General features: G+C 32.9%; 1 protein-coding gene across 1 annotated transcript in view; it reads left to right on the plus strand.

The window, feature by feature from the left end:
* DGKI (diacylglycerol kinase iota) overlaps positions 1-17,634 on the plus strand; it is a 570,574-nt gene that overhangs the window by 413,955 nt on the left and 138,985 nt on the right.

Consider the following 17,634-nt stretch of genomic DNA (forward strand, 5'->3'; position numbering starts at 1 on the left):
GTGAGATCTAATTCCTGTTTAGAAAATAAATAGAATCCAGTCTAGGGAAACGTTTACCTAGAGTAGAGATGTCTTTTTTTTTTTTTTTTTTTTTTTTTGTCTCCTCCATTAAAGTTTAAGGCTACTTAACTTAATGAAGGAGAAAACCAGCTAGAGAGGTTCAGATGAAGTTGGCTTCTCCTTTCCCATCCTTGAGAGCCTGCTGAGTCTCATGTTCTCAGCAAGAAGGAGCTCAAGACTTTTAGCTCACTTCCTCCTTAGATGTCTACCAATTAGGATTTCAGAAGGAATTTTAAGCATTTCAGGATCTCCCTTAGAGTCTTTAGTTACTGAAAGAAACAACTGATCATCAATTTATTGATTGCTGACTAGCCTAATCAATGCTATGATTATTAATTACCCAGAAATACTCTCTCATGGTTTTCATTCAACAAAAAGACCAAAGAATGTGTAGAGTGATGAAATATGATATGTGATTAGGCTGGAACAATGTCAGACTTAGATTATAGAGAACTTTAAATGGCAAGCAGAGAAATTTATTTATTTATTTATTTGTTTGTTTGTTTGTTTGTTTATTTTTTACAATAAAATTCAAATTTTTATTTTTTTCTGCTTATACATATATGTTAACTTTTTAAATATACATTTCTTTATGAATCATGTTAGGAGAGAAAAGTCAGGACAAAAGGGAAAAACCACAGGAAAGAAAAAAAGAACAGAAAAAAAGTGAATATAGCATGTGTTGATTTACATTCAATTTCCACAATTCTTTTTTCTGAATTCAGATGTCATTTTCTACCCATGGTTTATTGGAATTGTCTTGGATCACTGAACCACTGAGAAGAACCAAGTCTTTCATAGCTGATCATCACGCAATCTTACTGTTACTCTGTACAATGTATTCCTGGTTCTGCTTGTTTCCCTCAGCTTCAGTTCATGTAAATTTTCCAGGCCTTTCTAAAATCAGCTTGTTCATCATTTTTCATAGAGCAATAATATTCCATTACCTTCATATTCCACAACTTATTCAGCCATTCCCCAATTGATGGGCATCTACTCATTTTCCAATTCCTTGCTACCACAAAAAGAGCTGCTACAAACATTTTTGCATGTGTGGGTCCTTTTCCCTCCTTTATGATTTCCTTTGAATATAGACCCAGTAGTGGCACTGCTGAGTCAAAGGGTATGAACAGTTTTATAGCTCTTTGGACATAGTTCCAAATTGCTCTTCAGAATGGTTGGATCATTTCACAACTCCATCAACAATGCATCAGTGTCCCAGTTTCCCCACATACTCTCCAACCATATTTACAATAATATTAATAGCAGGAGGTTGGTTTTTGTTTTTGTTTTTGTTTTTAATGTGATAGCAAAGAATTGGAAACTGAAGGGATGCCCATAAATTGGAGAATAATTTGGGCTTAACAAATTGTGGTATATGAATGTGATGGAATATTATTGTACAGTTAGAAATGATGAAAATGATTTTAAACATACCTTGAAAAACTTGTATAAACTGATGCAAAGTGAAGTAAGCAGCAGTAGCATAATCTACATAGTAACAGAAATATTGTCAAGTTAATAAACTTTGAAAGAATTGATGACTTATCAACACAATCACTCACTCACACATATTCTAAAGGATTTCAAAGAATGAAATCCACCTTTAGATATAGAGCTGATGGACTCAGAGTGCAAATAAAAGCATATTTTCTTCTCTTTCTTGGCAAGCAGAGAAATTTATATTTGATCTTACATGTAATAGAGACCTAACAGAGTTTATGGAGCAAAGGAATGACAGGGTCAGGCCTGTACTTTAGTGATATTACTTTGACAGTTTGTGAAAGATAGATTAGATAGAAGAGGGACATGAAACAAGGAGATAAAACAAGCAGCCATTGAAATAGTTTGGGCAAGAGGTGATGAGGTCTTGAATTAGAGTACTAGCCATGTAACGAGATATAAAGACAAAAATTAAATAGTCTTGCTCTTGAGGAGTTCACATCCTATTAAATGCCTTTCTTTTGCTCATTAATCTGAGGAGAAAAGGCTTGATCATCTCCATGGACCCTGCTGAGGCTTAGCCCTTATGAGGCCCTGCCCATGGATATAGCTCAAGAGAAAAATAGAACAATTTGATCCTAAGCTCTATAAGCTTAAGAATTGCAGTTTATCAAAGTGTCCAGAGTTGATCAGACTTTGGAGCATTGTGTCTTCACATGGACTGATCACAAAAGAGTACTAATTTGTTAATGTACAATGGGAATTAAATCTGAAAAGAAAGTTGGTATCAAGTATCTGAACAAAATGCCTTCTTTTGGTGGGTAAGATTCCATTCCAAAGTCATAAGACTGCTTAGTGAGTAGTGAATTGAGTAAAAGAATTGAATGTTCCTAAAGAAAGTTTTTGTTTTTGTTTTTAATCAAACCAGAGTAGTTTGATAGATTGCATTTTCTAGTTTCTAGATAGTTATGTCTGTCTGCCAACTGGAATCAAAACATCTTTTGAGTTGGGCAGTATTGGATAAACTGACATATTGTTTGTCTTTGATTTTCCTTTTTTGAAACTCCCTGCAGACCCTACTTCTTTGACAACATTATCATCTTAGACATGTAGTTTTAGATATAATTGAATAGATGATAGCTTATTTTTCTTTATACTCTAAATGGAAAAGCTCTGATTTTTTTTCAACCCAGAAATGTCTATTCTCATCACTAATACAATTTATGCTTCTCCAGTGGGTTACTTCCAATTGGTTAAGCTTATTTTCTTTATGTTAATTTTTATCATTTTCAGAGTCAGAAGGTGACATTTTGTGAATTTGTTCTCAAATTTTGCTCTAATATTATGAGAAGTTTTAGGTAAACCTTCTGAAAGGCAACAAATGCCTTGTGGGCATGATTTATCCTTTTGAATTTGAACATACATATTCCATTATGTATATTTGGTTCCTAATTAGTAATTAAAGATGGCACAATAGGGTGAAGTGGGACAGCTAGCCCACTAAGAATTTGATAGGGGAAAAATTAGCAATTTATCTCCTCTCATTATTGCTAGCAGTCAGATAAGAACTTTAGTTTCTCAGCTACCATTGACCTGCTTGAAATTATTAAGCTACAGTTGAATGAATCTCTATCCAATCCAGTGCCCTTTTTCTTCTTCCTATTCTTTCTATACTTTCTGTACTACTTCTCATATTGTTCCATTGCCTTTTTTTTCATCCAATTCTCTCTCTATTTTCTCTTCTTCCCATATTGTTACATTATCAGAAATTACTAAACTGTCAGCAAGCATTTATTAAGCACTCAAAATATATGAGGCACTGTATACAAAGAAAAGCAGAAAATAGTCCCTCTCCTCAAGGAGATCCCATTTTAAGGGAAGAGAAAGCATACACAGAACTAAATCACACACATTACATATAGGGCAAATTGGGGAGAAACTTTGAGGGAAAATGGGCATTGAATGGGACTTAGAAGTACATGGAGGAAAGCAAAACGTAGCAAGATTTGAGAGGTGAAAAGTCACCATATTAAAAAAGACTTTAAAAGACAAACAGAAGATTTAATATTTGATTCTTGGGATAATATGCAGCCACTATAGTGGTCTACTGTGACATGATCAGACCTACACTTTAGGAAGATCACTTTAGTTACATAGAGGATAGACTAAATGAAGAGAAATTTAAGGTAGATTGAGCAACTAAGAGACCAACTAAGACCAACTATTGCAAAATCCAAGTGCAAGGTGATGAGTAGTTAGACTAGTCAGGAAACATTTATTAAATGCTAGGTATTATGCTGAGTGTAAGAGATACAAAGAAAGGCTAAAGGTGATCCCTTTTTTTCAATAAGCCAACAGTCTAATGGGGGAAATAACATACAATTATATATATATATATATATATATATATATATATATATATATATATACACACACAGAGGATAAATTGGAAATGAGCAAAAGAGTGAAGATACTATCACTGAAAGGATATAAGAAAGGCTTTTCATAAAAGATGGGATTTTATTGATACTTGAAGAAAGCTAGGAGAAGGAATAAGGAGAGGGAGTTCTCCAGGAATGAGGAATATCAAAAAAAACAAACAAACAAAAAAAACATCGGAAGTCAAGAGATGGGGTTTGTTATGTGAGGAACATCAAGGAGGCCAATGTCATTGAATTTCAGAGAACATTGCAAGAGGGAAATTAAGGAAAAAGAGGACTCAAAAGATAAAAGGAGGCCAGATTATGAAGGGGCTTTGAACAGCAAACAAAATATTACATATTTCAAGTTGCCAATGACAGGGAGCTACTGGAATTAATTGAATGATGATATTTATGATGACTATTTGGTCATATCTTCCCTTTGGGAACATTGATTTGAAAGCTGGGTGGAAGATATACTGGATTGGGAAGAGACTTGAACTAGAGAAATTAATAATCAGGCTCTTGTAATAGTCAAAGTATGAGGTGATAAGAACCTTCTTCAGGATGTTTACCATGTCAGTAGAGAAAAGGGGACATATACAAGAGATGTTAACTGTGAGCAGTAAAATTCTGTAATAACTGATAAAATAAAGACATTCTAAGCATATCAATTTATCAACTAAAGCATGCCAGTTGCATGACAAATTGAGACAAGGCCTCCTCAGCCTAACATTGGACCCTGAAAACAATGGGAGACAGATTTTAATGCATTAAAGGGTATGTAAAGCAGGTTATAAGACCAGGTACAAGATTTCTAATTGGAGGACAGTTTAGGGACTTTCCAAGTTGAGAGGGGGAATGAATGAGCAAGTAGATTTTCCTGGATGTGAAATAGGATGTCATTCCATGCCTATGATTAGCAAGCATATGGAATTTACAAGATAATAAAACTTAGGTCTTGAAATCCGAATGATCTCAAAATGTAGTCCACTTTACAAGATGGAATCAGTTAGGTTCACACAATTCTCACAGTTATCTTCTTACAAAGGTAAAATTGAGACATCTTGACAACACATTAGACATAAGAGAAGCAAGAGTGAGAGAATGTAGTCAAAGATCACATTTATGTTGAGAGCCTGGTGACTTAGAGAATGGTGATGCCCTGGACAGTAATGGTTTTGTTATTGATACAGTCGATTACGGTAATAGTGTTCCAGGTATTGAACCAGCCCTGCATTCCTGGTATAAATTCCATTTAGTCATAGTATCTTATCCTGCTGATAAGTTGTTGCAATTTCTTTGCTAATATTTTATTTAAAATTTCTGCATTAACATTCTTTAGAGTTTATAATTTTCTTTCTCTGTTTTGGCTCTTCCTGCTTTAGGTATTAATGCCATATTTGTGTGATAGAAGGAATTTGGCAGGACTCCTTCTTTACCTATTTTTCTAAATAAGTTACATAGAATTGGGATTAATTATTCTTTGAATGTTTGATAAAATTCACTTATGAATCCACCTGCCCTTGTAGATTTTTTCTTAGGGAGTTCATTGGTGACTTGTTCAATTTCTTTTTCTAAAATGGTACTAAGTAATTTATTTCCTCTTTTGTTAACCTAGGCAGTTTATATTTTTGTAATATTCCTCCATTTCAGTTAGATTGTCAGATTTGCTGCCATATAGTTGGGTAAAAGAGTTCCTAATTATTGCTTTAATTTCTTTTTCATTGGTTCACCCTTTTCATTTTTGATGCTGATAATTTTTTTTTCTTTTCTAATCAAATAAACTAAAAGGTTATTTATTTTGTTGGTCTTTTTATAAAACCAACTCTTAGTTTTATTAATTTAATAGTATTTTTTTCAGTTTCAATTTTATTAATCTTTCCTTTGAGTTTCAGAATTTCCAATTTGGTATTTAATTTATTTTTATTTTTTTTTCTAGCTTTTGCATGCCCAACTCATTGATTTCCTCTTTCTCTATTTTATTCATATAACTATTTAGAGATATAATATTTCCCCTTTGGCTATGACTGTATCCTATAGATTTTAGTATATTGTCTCCTTATTGTCATTTTCTTGGTTGAAATTATGGACCATTCTGTGATTTTTTTGTTTGACTTACTCATTTCCACATTTAATTATGAGGTTTTTATGTCCTTAATATGTGGTCAGTTTTTGTGTAGGTGCCATGTCCTGCTGAGAAAAGGTGTATTTCTTTCTGTCTCTATTCAATTTTCTCCAGAGATCTATGATATTTAACTTTTCTAAAATCCTATTAACCTCACTAATTCCTTTCTTGTTTATTATGTGGTTGGATCTGTCTGATTCTGAGAGGAGAAATTGAAGTCTCTCACTAAGATAGTTTTGCTGTCTATTTCTTCCTGTAACTGGTTAAAACCTTCTCTAGGAATTTCCTAGCTCTATCACTTGGTGCATATATAGTTATTATCATTACTGCTTCATTGTTTACAATACCTTATATCGTGATGTACTTTTCTTCCTTATCTCTTTTAAATAGATCTATTTTTACTTTTGCTTTATCTGAGATCAGAATTGCTATCCCTGATTTTTTTTTTTTACTTCAGTTGAAGCATAATAAATTCTGTTCCAGTCTTTTACCTTTATATGTATCTCCCTGTGTCAAGTGCATTTCTTGTAAACAATATATTGTAGGATTCTGTTTTTTTTTTTTTTTTTTTTTTTTTAATCCACTCTGCTATTCACTTTTGTCATATGGGAGATTTCATCCCATTCACATTCACAGTTATGATTACCAGCTCTGTATTTCCATCCATCCTATTTTGTCCTCTGTATATGCTTTTGTTCTGTTTTTCCACCCTGTCCTTAGTAGCAATTTTCTTTTTTTTTTTTTTTTTTACCTACCCCACCCACTACCTTATCTTTTATCACCAGTCCCCCTTCTCTTACTAGTGATCTCCTATCTCCTTCTATGAAAGATGATGCTGAGTCTCATTGGGTAGTAAATTTTTGGTTGTAACCCTAGCTCCTTTGCCTTCTAGAATACAATCTTTTATGGTAGAAGCTGCTAGATCCTGGGTAATCCTGACTGTTGTTCCTTGATATTTGCATTGTTTTTGTCTGGCAGCTTGCAGTATTTTTTCCCTTGAGATCATAGTTCTGGAGTTTTCCAGCAATGTTCCTTTGAGTTTTTTGAAAGTGAACGATAATTTCTTTCAATGACTATTTCCCCCTCTATTTCTAGAGTATCGGGGCAGTTTTCCTTGATGATCTCTTGAAGAATGCTATCAAGTCTCATTTCTTGGTCATGACCTTAAGGTAGAAAAATAATTTTAAATTGTCTCTTCTGGATCTATTTTCCAGATTGGCTGTTTTTCCAATGAGATATTTTACATTTTCTTCCATTTTTTAATTCTTTTTAGTTTGTTTGACTGATTCTTGAAGTCTTATAAAGTCATTAGCTTCCATTTGCCCTGTTCTAGTTTTTTATAGGTAATTTTCTTCAGTTAGCTTTTGTATCTCTTTTTCCATTTAGTTAATTTTACTTTTGAAGGTGCTGTTTTCTTCGGCATATTTTATTTTATTTTTTATTTTTTTTTGCAACAATTCTTATCATTCCTTTTCTCATTTTTTTTTCTCCTATCTCTCTTATTTGCCTTTTAAAGTTTTTTTTTTTTTTTTTTTTTTTTTTTTTTTTTTTTTTTATGAGTACTTCCAAGAAGCCTCTTTGGATTTGAGAACAATTCTTATCATTCTTTGAGATTTCCTCTGTGGACGTTTTGTCCTTGTCCAAGTTGGTGTTTGATTTTCCCTGTCACCACACTAGCTGTCTGTAGTCAAGGTTCTTTTCTATTTCTTGCTCATTTTCTTTCTTTTCTTTGTTATTTCCTTTTTTTTTTTTTTTTTTTTTTTAACTTTTAAGGTTGAACTGTGCTCCTGGGTAAAGGGAGTGCTTTCCCAAGCTTCCTGTGCAACTCTGAGCCTTGGCTTTGAGCACAGGGGCCCCTTGGGTTTACAAGGGGTATCTTTGCCTGTTCTTTCTAGGAAATACTTTGATTTCCCAGAATTTACCTTCTGAGCTGGGACTGGGGAAAGCCCTACTGGTTTGCTTTGCTAATGAGCCAGGATCAAGAATCTCAGTTGTTGATCTGCTGTGTTTAAGACCCTCTTACTGGCTTTTCCAGACTCTGTCTGAGCTGAACTGAACATTCCTTTCACCCCAGTAACCTTTCCTTTGAAGTTTTCCCAGTCTATCTTGAGCTGGAGAGTGGTTTTATACTGTCAGACACTGTTCAGAAGCTTGGTTTCATATGGTTTTTGAGGGAAACTGGGTGAGTTCAAGTAGCTTTCTGGCTTCACTTCACCATCTTCACCTCCACTGATCCTATTCATGTTTATTTTCCTAATTGCTAATGTTCTCTGATATAGCATCTGTTTTTCCCAAATAAAAAAAAAGCAGTTATTTTTTCAAGTGCAGAAATGGCAATATGCATTGAATGAACAGAATGGATAACAAAATGCATGATTTTAAAACATTATATTTGTTTATTGAATAAAAAATCTAAAATAAATAAAACAATAGTAATTTGGATTTTTAGTGGTAAGAAGCTGATTTTGTAAGTATAGAAACGTCCTACTTTCATATTCTAAAGAGTTGAAAGGATAATAGAGATGTTATTGTGGCTTGTTCATTGTAATATTGCTAATCTGAATCCGTGGCAGGCCTTCCTTGCACTTAGGTCTTCCTTATCCCAAGATTATTCCTCTATCCACTATACCATTCAGTTTCTCATTTAAATACCTCTTTATAGTTGTCAAAGAAACAAACTTCACTGGATTTTTTGCTTACAGTCTTTTGGAGTCATTTTTTATTGTTATTACTAAAAAATTATAGGGAGATCAGTTGCCTGACAGATTTTCTCCTATCAATCAAAAACCTCTGAGTACAAGAAATTGTGTCTAATATTCATATTATAAAGTGAAAAAGTAAAATCACATACATTTAAGCTTGATCACAAATTGCTATTAAATACAAGAAAAACATACATACATACATATATACATACATAGAGAGAGATGTTACATTTTATTCCATTTCATGGGAGCATAGTTTTGCTACACTGGTGATGATAAAAGTATATTGGGAAAAGTTAGGTTAGATTTTTTAAAAATGGAAAGAGGATTAGAACATGTTTTTAAATTTTGTCCTTAAAATAGGAGCCAGTTGTCTTAATTATTAAAGAAACAGTCCTTTGAGTCTTTAGACTTCAGATAATTTAAATGCATATTCTTGTTCACTATGGCACTCGTATGGTGAATTAAATGGAGAATCAGAAATTGTTGCTGACTTTAACCAAATAGAACAGCTGATATATTGCAAGTCGTACAAGATATGAACAAATCCAGGTTTCTGACACCAACCGAATTCATTGTTCCTGTGACTATATCATGCAAATGTTTTCCTGTCCTTTGAACAATTTTCTGAACATAAAAACTGAGCTTGATTAATTTTATAAGATTAATAGATGATTTTATCCTCTTTAGGATTGCCCTTCTCCTTTGAGACTTGCATATGTTTCAAGCTCACTTTTTGGAAGTCTCTATAAAATATATGTATGCGTATATACATATATATATATATGCATATATATATATATCCAAAATAAATCTAAAATATATATATGTATGTACACACACTTTAATTTATGATGAGCTACACCCTTTTCTTTCTCTATTTCTGTCCCTTTCAAAAAAAAAGCCTTATCCTGTAATCTTTTAAATTGTCTACTGTAAATATTTGGAATTCAGATCATAATCATTGCAATGCTCTGAGTTTCTGAGATACTTTTCTTCCTAAGACTTCAAAACTTTTTTAATGATTTCTTTGCAAGTTGAATAGTTTAGGATTTGAAGAAATAAATGTAATTGTTTAGCTGTAAATTGGTTTTTAGTAAGATTTGCACAGCAATAGCCAGTTGAAGATAATTAAATTAAAATATTACATCATTGTCTTAACCCTTTTCTTGTATAATGATATGTCATTGAACATATTATACCTTCAAGAGCTTCAGCATCTTGGGTCTATCAAAATATTTCCAGAAGTTTTCTGCTTTATATAAATTCCTTTGCTACTTTCAAATGGACTTTGTCAAATATTGATGTTTCTGGGAGTTAGCCTCTAATGTTGAGAAAATCAATTTTAGAAATATGACCAGTATAGACTATTTCTTTAAACCTTGAATGGCCTAGAAAGGTCATCTTGTTCACCCACCATATTTTACAGATGAAGAATTTTAGGACCAGAGTGGTTTAGGGATTTACTGAAGGTTACACAGATGCTTAAATGGAAACTAAATTTTCCATTTTCCATGATTACTTTGTCAGGACTTCTTGTTTTCCTTTTTTTTTTTTTAATATTTTTTTCATTGAGGGAGGATAGTAGTGCCTTCTGCTATAGAAGAACAAGGGAATTGAGATTATTAAAAAGCCCAAGAAATAGAGTTTCTGAACAATTAATCAATTTATTAATTTGTCTACAACAAATTGATAGTCAGACATTGCTCTTGGTAACCAGAGACATAACCAAAGTCAAAACCATAGAGATCATTGAATGCTTAAATATCTTGGAAAAGGAGGCCTTTTACAGGTGAACATTAATCTTGATTGGTGAACATTTAGTCAAAGGGTGGACATATTAATGAGCAGGTGAGCTAAAAGTCTTCAACTCTCCCTGGTGAGAATATATCTGATTATTCAACTTAGCTGCCTCCAGCAATATGGGCAAAGGGATCCATCTCTAGCAAGATCACTATTGTTGGTTTTTTTCTCCAATAAAATGGGTTGCCCTAGACCATAGTAAGGGAATACAATAACATGGCCTCATTTTTATGACAATAATTTATCTAGACTAGATTGTGTTTATATTCTAAACAAAAATATGATCTTCTAGTTGGCTGGGGTCCTGTCCAAGATTGTTTAACATGTACACTGAAGATTTGGGCAATCTGATCTATGAAAAATGTTTCTAGAGACTGACTGATCTACAGGGATTGGTCCCTAAATGAGGAAAGAGAAAGGAAAACCTCAATCTTAATTTAATAATTGATTATTAATATAATTTAAAACAATCACTTTTATCAAAATGTTTAGTAATTAGTTTGCATGGTTTTTGAAGGTTGAAGCAAGAAGGAATGATTTATAGCCACAGTCATATGTCAGATTTTACATAATAATGAAGAAAAGAATTCAAGAGTTAATCACTTCATCCACTGATCAAATGGCACTAGAGCACAGTAGAAAGAACACTAGCTCTGGAGAGAATCAGAATAAATGAAGAAGAAGAAAGAAAAAAGAACAAGAAGAAGAGAAGAAAGAGGAGGAGAAGGAGGAAGAAGATAAAAAGACAACAATAACAATGACAACAGCAACAAATAAAAGAACTTTATTCAAATTAATAATTGTCATCTATGTGACCTTGGGCAAATAACCTTTCTTTATTTAACCTTGATGTCACAGAATCTGAGAATTGAAAAGGGATCTCAGTAGCCATTCAGTCCAGTCAGTATACAAAAGGAATGAGTCATTATCCAGCCTTTGCTTTAAGATCTCCAAAGAAAAGACACTCCTTCTCAAGATAGTCCACTCCATTTTTGGACACTCCCATTTTTAGGAAGGATTCCTGCAATCAAAAACCTACATTTGTTTCTTTGTCACTTTTACCATTATTCCTGGTTTGGTCAATGATCTAAAAAAATTGTCTCATTTTGCATTTTGAGTCATTCACCTTAGGAATCCTGGTTAGTCATGGCATTAATCAAAGTTGATCACAAGAATGTTCCATCACATTAATATACCATAACTTGTTCATCAATTCCAATATCAATTTTATGGGTACTACTTCAGATTCCTGTTCTATGCCATCTCAAAAAGACCTATAAATATTTTTGTATATTCATAGTATTTATTTTGCTGAGGACTAATCTCTCCTTTAAACTATGTTACTAATTGCTTCTAATTTCCTTTCCCCATTCTCTTTTATTTTATTATTGTTTGAATCTATTACTGTACCAAATTCTGTGTGTATATTCTTCCTTATTTTGACCAATTCAGATGAGAGGTTGAAATGTCAGCTGCATCCCTTAAAATCTCTCTCCTTGTTTGTTTATATGTTCCCTTACCTTCTTCTTACACTATTTCTCTTCTGCTCTCTTTCCATTTATTTCTTAAAAATCATCAAAATATAACAGAACCACTCCCAGGTTTTGTCTAATTGGGCTCCTTTTATGAACTTTGTTGATCAGAGGAGATACTTGTATCATCTCCATATTTAAATATACATAGTTTATCTTTCTTGAGTATTTTATTTTTGTTCATTAATGTTTACCTTTGCATGTTTCTCGTCACTCCTGTTTTTGTATGTCAACATTTCTCTGCAACTTTGGTCTTTTTTTTTACCAGGATTACTTGAAAGTTATAATTTCATTAAATGTCCATTTCCCCCTATAACATTATACTCAGTTTTTATAAGTTATCCTTGTTTTAAACCCATATCCTTTGCCTCTTGAATATCATATTCCAAGTTCTCAATTCCTTTGTAGGATCACTGCTAACTCATATGTGATCCTGACTTCTCAGTACTTGAATTCTTTCTTTTTGGCTACCTGCAGTATTTTCTTCTTAGACCTGAATGTTCTAGAATTTGGTTATGATGTTTCTGAGAGTTTTCATTTTGGTATTTCATTCATTAGGTGATTTGTGGTCATTTGTTTTGTGGTTCTAAAAGATCTAGGAACTTTTAAGTTTTTTTTTGAAATAGGGTGTTTGGGCTGAAATTCAGATAGTTCAACAATACTTAAATTTTCTTTTCAATCTGCTTTCCAGTTCAGTCCTTTTTTCCTATGAAAGACCTGATATTTTCTTCTGTTTCCCTTCAGCATTTTCACTTTCTTTTAATATTTCTTTTTTTTTATTATAAATTTTTATTGACAGAACAAAAACCTAGATAATTTTTTACAACATTATTCCTTGCACTCACTTCTGTTCCGACTTTTCCCTTCCTTCCCTCCACTCCCTCCTCTAGATGGCAGGCAGTCTTATACATATTAAATGTTATAGTATATCCTAGACACAATATATGTGTGAATATATGTGTGCAGAACTATACAATTCTCTTTTTGCACAAGAAGAATTGGATTCAGAAGGTAAAAATAACCTGGGAAGAAAAACAAAAATGCAAGTAGTCCACATTCATTTCCCAGTGTTCCTTCTCTGGGTGTAGCTGATTGTGTCCATCATTGATCAATTGGAGTTGGATTAGCTCTTCTCTATGTTGAAGATATCCACTTCCATCATAATACATCCTTATACAGTGTTGTTGTTGAAGTGTATAATGATCTCCTGGTTCTGCTCATTTCACTCAGCCTCAGTTCATGTAAGTCTCTCCAGGCCTTTCTGAAATCATCCTGTTGGTCATTTCTTACAGAACAATAATATTCCATAACATTGATATACCACAATTTACCCAACCATTCTCTAATTGATGGGCATCCATTCATCTTCCAGTTTCTGGGCACAAATATTTTGGCTGCCACAAATATTTTGGCACATACAGGTCCCTTTCCCTTCTTTAGTATCTCTTTGGGATATAAGCCCAGTAGTAACACTGCTAGATCCTTTTAATATTTCTTGTAGCCATCTGGAGTCCTTGGCTTCTATTTGATCCATTACACTTTTCAGAGAATTTGTTGCTTGGGCAAGTTTTTATAAATCTTTTGACAAGCTATTAATTCCTTTTCTAATTTATTTCTTTTATAGTTCTCATTGCTTTTCTGAATCTTTTCCTTGAAAGCCCTCATTCCACTTATCAAAATATTTTGGATTCCTTAAAATCTCTTGCTTTATCTCTTTTAGGAATTCTAGTTGTTTCTGCCCAACGTCTGCCCCATTACGTCTTTGACGTAATGCTTGTTGATGTTTTGAAGTAATAGTTTTGTATGGCTATGTCTTAATATCCTTGCCATCATTATTAGCTCAGTTCTTTTTTATTATTTGTTTGTTTGTTTACCCATTCTTCCTGTCTACTTTTTTACTTTACACTTGATGTTAGGTCTGAACTGTATTGCATTTCTGGAGGAAAGGTCCAGGTTGGTACTATTGCTGCTTTATTGAGATATTGAGTGTTGAATACTGTTATACTAAGATATGGGGGGAAGTCTGGAGACCTGCAGGCTTTCAATGCTCACAAAATGGTCTTATTCATGCCAAAGTCTGATTGCTTCCCCTAATCCTATCTGAACAGTGGAAATTCCTGACTTGGTATTGGGTTTGAGGAAATCACATTGGATATTTGTAATCACTGCCTCTTTTTCTAAATGTTGACTCATCATTTAATGAGATATTTTATAATCTTTCCTCAAATCAAAGTCAAATCCATCGACCTCTAGTTTGAAAATTGTTTTCTTTCTTTCTTTTCTTTTTTTTTTTTTTTTCTTTTCTTTCTTCTTTTGAAAGTTGGGGGAGTAAGAGAATGGTGTTACTTTCTGTAATAATATAGAAGGTAAAAGCAGAAGTGTAGGGAGAAACACTATGAGCTTTGTTTGGGACATATTGAGCTTAAGATATCTACTAGACATACTACTAGACATCCAGTTTGAGAAGGCTGAAAGACTATCGAAAGCATGAGATTAGATATCAACAGAAAGGCTGGGACAAGATAGGTAAATTTGAAAATCACAGAAACATAAGGATGTAATCCATGGAAGCTAATGAGATCACCCAGTAAAGAAGTATTGGGAAAAGAGAAGAGAGCATGTGACTGAAGCCTATGGGATATATTTGATTAGAAGACACCTTTCAAGGTGTGGAAGAAGATTCAGCAAAAGACAAAGAAAGGGAGTTAGATAAGGTTGTTGAAGAGTAGATTAGATAGTAGGGTAATAGTTGAAAGCTGTGACTTGAAAACTTAGAGAAGAGCTTGTCAAGGAAGAGAGAATGATCAACAATGTTAAAGGTTATAAGGAAATGTCAAGAAAAATCATTGAATGTGACAACTAAGAGATCATTAAGAACTTCCCATATAGTAGTTTCAATAAAATGATAAGGTCAGAAGCCAGATTGTAAAAGGTTGAAGCATTTTATTCCTTAGGATTCTACCCTATCTTTCCTTTAACCCTTTTAAATGTGCTTTCCTAGAATCTAAGGTTTAGTTAGACATTTTCCAGATAGCCTGTCCTGCAAACTCTAGTATAGGGTATTTACTTCCTTTCAAAGTCCCTATCATTTCTTCTCCAGCAACCAGATCCAGATTCAGAATAAAATTTCCTCTTGTAAGTTCCTCCACCTTTTGAAAAGTGAAATTATCACTAAACAAGTGAAGAAATGATGAGCTGTTGTGCTTTTGGCAGTGAGAGCTCCAGCAAATGTTTGGATAATTGAAATCCTCCATTATTACTCTCTTCTGCCTCTGTCCCAGACTTAGAAACTGGTTTACAGACTCCTCATCTATTTTCTATTTCTATCCAAGTACATTATAATATACTATAGTGATAAAATTGTTTATTCTTCCTTCAACCTTTATCTAAATACTGTCTGTTATTCTCTGATTCCAAGATTTTTTCATACCTTCCTCATAAACAATACAAATTTTCTCCTACCTCTTTTTCACTTTTTGTTGATCCTTCCTTCCTGCTTTTCTTCCTTCCCACCTCTCCTGCCAATACTTTGGACATTTGTGAATAGATATTTGATAGCATGTGTTCTACTATGGGCTCCTTTTTTAAGATATTGTTTTCTGTATATTTCTAGGCATTTGAGCTATTATATTTCTTCCTTCTTCTGGCTATTCTCTAACATATAACAGAAGAGATACATAAGTAGTCTCCTGGAATTTGAATTTTAAGCCTTTTGGATTAGATTTGAAAAACACTTGGTAAATAGTATAAATAATGAGATAGTCAAAGAAAACCTACTTGCTCTTGAAGAATTCAAGTCTTTCTGCCCAGTTGAACTCTATCCCTGAGAGAAATATTAGACTTTGTTATGTCAAGTCAAGTAAATAAGCATTTATTAATTGCCTACTATGTTCCAGGCTAAGTTAGAATTTATTTATACTTCAACTTTGACTAGTACTTTGTCAAGTTTCTATGATAAGCTATGATCCAGCATCCAAATTCCATTCTCAGACACCATTTTAGCCAGGTTTTCACTTTCCAAATTAATTATATTCTTTGGAATTAATTTTTGTTTAATGAGAGGCATTGGGAAATACCCAGTTTCTATCCTAATGTTCTTTGGTTTCTTGGTTTACTTTATAACCATTGGCAATATAATTGACTGAAATGAAATCATGATAAAACCTAGGAAATATTTGAGTCTTTTTTTATCAGTGTCCTTTGCACATATATAAATTACTAAAAGCGATAGCTATAATCCCTTTTGCAAAGTTTTCCACTGTGTCTTGGATACATGATCTAGGATGATAAGAAACATCTCACGTATGGGGACTAGACAAATAGCTTAAACAAGGAACTACTAACTATAAAATTCCTTTTTTTTTTTTTTTTTTTTAACCTCTGCCCATTACTGGATATCTTCTATACCTCTACTGTATCATCTGAGAAAAAGCAGCTTTTTTCTTAAGAGCATCCAATTCTATTCTTCAAAAACAGCCCCATATCTATTTTTAGTCTCTAGTTGTGAAGCATTCTCCATCATCTGACAAATCTCCCTTTGTCAGCCTCAAAATTCTTTTCCCTTAAATCTTCTTCAAGAACGTTTTATTCTTCTGAACAGCTTAGAATGTAGAAAGTTGTCTTATTAGCTTCAACTTGGAACAAAAAATAAAAGACCCTTGGCTATGGTATAAAAACAAACACTGAATATTCAATGTGAGTTACTGCACATATATATTTATATATCTCTGTCAAATGGTGATCTTCTTTACTGTGGGGTGAGGCAGGAGGAAGGGAGACAATGAGAACTTAAAATGTAACCTACAAATAAAGAAAAGCAGATCTAAATTTTAAAAAAGCAAGAAAATGACAAGCCACTCCAATTTCTTTGTCAAGAAAACCCCAAATGGATTCACAAATAGTTTCAACCACAATTGAAAATGACTGAAGAACAAAAAGTTATCATTTATATGATAGATGTATATATACACACAATACATGTGTATACATATGTAAATTTTAATATCGTAGTAACTCCTTTGTTGTATTTTGTCACTTGTATTTTTAAATTTTTATTCTTTCAGTGAATCAAAGAAAGAAATGTACATGGTTTAGGATTGATGTCTATTAGAAAATATGATGAACAAATCATGGTGGCCATTGGCTGGTACTTAAATACTTAAGTGATGAAAGGTGTTTAAGAACAGAATCTGTACTTTGCATGGTAATTAAACAAGGAGAAGAGGAGGATATAAAGATTTAAACTTCTGAGAATTTAAGAATATCTTATAAAATAATAGAATTCCCTGAAATAGAATCTCTGAGGTAATCTAGTCCAATCTCTGCCAGAAAAATGAATCATAGCTCTTCTGCTAGTCATATATCATATATAAAGTGATAAAATTAGAAGAATGCTTATGAAAACAATGTGATGATGTGTCATTTAATCTAAATATTTAGAAAATCATTTTCATTGAAATGAGTTAAACTAGCTTTTGGTTCTGTGGACCAGTCTGTTCACACGTGTACACATACACAATTGATTTATTAATTTTCAATAACTA

Source organism: Sminthopsis crassicaudata, chromosome 5 (genome assembly GCF_048593235.1).
Source record: "Sminthopsis crassicaudata isolate SCR6 chromosome 5, ASM4859323v1, whole genome shotgun sequence".
NCBI classification, from domain to species: Eukaryota; Metazoa; Chordata; class Mammalia; order Dasyuromorphia; family Dasyuridae; genus Sminthopsis; species Sminthopsis crassicaudata.